This window comes from Nannospalax galili, unplaced genomic scaffold, assembly GCF_000622305.1.
Source record: "Nannospalax galili isolate Female #2095 unplaced genomic scaffold, S.galili_v1.0 scaffold117, whole genome shotgun sequence".
NCBI lineage: Eukaryota > Metazoa > Chordata > Mammalia > Rodentia > Spalacidae > Nannospalax > Nannospalax galili.
In genome coordinates, this window is record NW_008341422.1 from 77,904 (window position 1) to 81,512 (window position 3,609).

The window sequence follows — 3,609 nt, forward strand, 5'->3', positions numbered from 1 at the left end:
TCCCAGAACCCACATGGCAGCTAACAACTGTCTGTAACTCCACTTTCAGGGGATCCGACAGCCTCTTCTGTCCTCCAGAGCATTGCATGACACAGGTGCACTTACCTACAGGCAGGCAATACATGCATGTACATAAAATAAAAATAATTAAAAATATTTAAAAATTTTTTCAAATTTTTTTCTTTACTTATTTTTATGTGTATGAGTGTTTTGCCTGCATGTATGTAAGTGCACCTGTGTGTGAAATGCCCACAGAGATCAGAAGAGTCAGGTCCCGTGGAACTGAAGTTAGACAGTTGTTAGCTGCCATGTAGGTGTAGAGAATCAAGCCCAGGTCCTCTTCAAGAGCAGCCAGTGTTCTTAACTGCTGATCCATCTTTCTAGCCCACAGCAGTAAACACTCTTAACCACTAAGCCACCTCTCCAGTTCCTTCAGACTTCATTTTGACTTATTTATTTATTGTCACTTGGGCAGTTTTTTAATGTAAGACTCCACTCCTGCATCTTTTGATGGTTTCTTCTTTGTATTTGCTCTTTCCCTTTCCTGTTCGGTGAGATTTGGCTTTCCACTCCAGGATCTCCTTGCGGTCTTTGTCCAGCTTCAGCCTGGTGATAACCACCTTGCTGGGGTGAATGCCCACATGGACGGTTGTGCCATGAGCCTTTTCCCACTGCACCTGCTCAGTGTAGATGACATACTTCTTCCTGTAAACCTGGACCACTTTGCCAATCTGCTGACCTTTGTAGTGTCTTCGTACAACCTGAACTTGACCATCCTTTTGAATGAGCGTAGATCGAACACTGTACATCTGTCTCAGCTCTTTGGAAAGAGGGGAGGACATAACCTTCCTCTGAATGTGAGAGGGTGCCTTGACATGCCTTTTCCAGTTCTTGCTTCAGTCAGAAGTCACAAAGACACTGAACTTCATTCTGGCAGCTGCCGCTTCAGCAATGGGCCAGAGTTCATTTTAAATATAGTATTTTTGGCCATACTTATTTTAACTAGAAAAGGTAAATTATTACAACTAAAATGAATTCAAAAATGTGAAATTTTATAAAGTATGAATTATTTATGTAGATATCAGTATAACTCATATTGTCTGCATAAATATTCAAACAAATAACACAAGCTAATCATATACAATAAGAAAAAATCGTTGAAATGGAGTCAGTTGTCTGACCCTGCTTGAACAACAACATTCTCTCTCTCTCTCTCTCTCTCTCTCTCTCTCTCTCTCTCTCTCTGGGGGGGGGCTATGGATATGGATGTGTAAACATTAGTGTGCAGGTGCCCATGCTTATGCATGCCTGTGGAGACTAAAGGTTGATATCAAATGCCTTTCTGGGTCAGTTCTCTACCTTATTTTTATTTATTTTATTTTATTTATTTATTTTTTGGTCTTTTTGAGACAGGGTCTCCCTGTAGCCCCAGCTGTCCTGGAGCTCACTACGTAGACCAGGCCGGCCTTGAACGCACAGAGATCCGCCTGCCTCTGCCTCCGAGTGCTGGGATTAAAGGCGTGTGCCACCACGCCCAGCCTCTACCTTATTGTTATTATTTTTATTGTATGTGTATGAGTGGTATGTCTGCCTGCATATGTGTAAGTGCCCTCATGTCATGTAATGTCCACAGAGATCAGAAGAGGGCATCAAATTCCATGGAACTGAAGTTACAGACAGTTGTTAGCTGCCATGGGGGTGTTGGGAACCAAACCCAGGTCCTCTGCAAGAGCAGCCAGTACTCTTAATTCTTAACCTCTGGGTCATCTCTCCAGGACTGCCTTATTTTTTGAGACAGAGTCTTTCACTGAACCTGGAGCTTGCTGTTTTAGCTAGACTATCTGGCCAACAAGTCCTTAAAGTCTGCCCCATTTAGGGGTCTTCCGTCCCTGGTTAATCTTCTCCGAAAACACAGACACACTCAGAAGAATGTCTTCTAGATGATTTCAATTCCAGACATGTTGACGCTAAAGATTAACCACCACACTCTCCTTTCTCTATGAATCTTTTGTATTGTGCATGCACATACGCACACACACACACAGACACACACACACACACACAGACACACACACACACACACACACACACACACACACACGTTTTCCTGAGTCAGTCCATCATACTATAGATGTCTCATCTGCAAAATGGAAAATAATTGAATACACAGAAAAAGGCATACAATGATTAACTGAGTAATATAGCTCAAGCATCCAGAATGGCCCATGGCACATAGTAAACACTCCATAAGCAATATAAAAATCAGGGGCTGGGGAGACAGCTCAGAGGGCAAAGTGCCTGCTGTACAGGCATGAAGACAAGAGTTCAGATTCCCAACATCCACAAAAAGTAGGATATGGCAATGTGTGCCTGTGATCTCAGCACCGGGAGGCAGAAACAGGAGAATTCTGGGGACTGAATGGTTGGCCAGCTTAGGCACTTGGTGAGCTCTGAGGTTAGTGAGAGACCCTGTCTCAGAAAATAGAGAGTGGGAGAGAAAGACAGACAATGTCAACTTCTAGCCTCCACAAATCCATGCACACACATGCATACTAACACACACATACACACACACACACACACACACACACACACACACACACACACCACATGCACACCATAGCCTCCACACAACTTCCTTGGTTTTTAAGTCTAAAAATAATGCAGCTGCTCCCAGAATTTCCTTTAATTCCCTATCTCTGGGAAAGCAACATGTTTTCTGCTTCAAGTGGTCCATAAGAGGTATTCAAAATAGTTTGCTGAATGAATGCATGCATGAATAAACAGATAGTGGATTTGAATAGAACACTGCGATGCCCACATAAGTTCAGAATTCCAGCATTCCCTTCCAAGTGTTGGAATCCCAGGGCTCTCTGTGAACCACAGCTTTGTTTTTATCTGTTTTCTCCTCCTGGCTGTTAACCTCAGAGCTTTCCAAGAATCATTTGAGTGTAACCTCAATAAATGCTTTTCATAATGGAAGAGATTCCAAACGTACAGCGGAAAGCCTCCCAGCATGAGCAAAAGCCAAGTGAAGGCTTTGTATTCATATAAAGTCGGGAGATTAGCATGCAAAGTGAGCCAAAACTATAAACTTAGAAGTATAAGAAATAAGGCTGAGGACATTTTTCTGGAGCCTAATGTCAGCTTATTAAAGCGGCATCTATCATTCCTTTTCATCATTCTTCCCTAAATGGCACTTGTCAAATTCAGCTTGCCATTTCCAGAGATGGGTAATGGCCCAGATGAGGGACTCTCGCTGTGTCAGGTGTCTCCAGGTCTGAGAGCAGGTCTGAGAGCTTACCCAGTCCCAGGAATCTGACGGCAAGCGTGGAGGGGGCCTAGTTTGACAGCTCACATGTGCATCTGTTCTGAATCATCTTCTGGGGAAATTTCTCCATAGAAAGACATCCCTAGTGCCTCTCTCCAGATTTCCTAAGAAAGATTGTCTCTGATGGGGGACTCAGAGGATGTAGGAGAAACTGATCAGGAGAACAGAGTGGGCTAGGATTTCTAGAAGCATGAAAGAAAGAAAGTTGGATCTTCCACTTCATCTTCTATAAAGGGGCATTTGGGAAGCAGATTTTCACAGGATGGGGGAAATTCAGG

At 43.3% G+C, this 3,609-nt stretch overlaps 1 pseudogene; it reads right to left on the reverse strand.

The window, feature by feature from the left end:
• Positions 1-479: 479 nt before the first annotated feature.
• Positions 480-929, reverse strand: LOC103737164 (annotated as a pseudogene).
• Between the last annotated feature and the right edge of the window lie 2,680 nt (positions 930-3,609).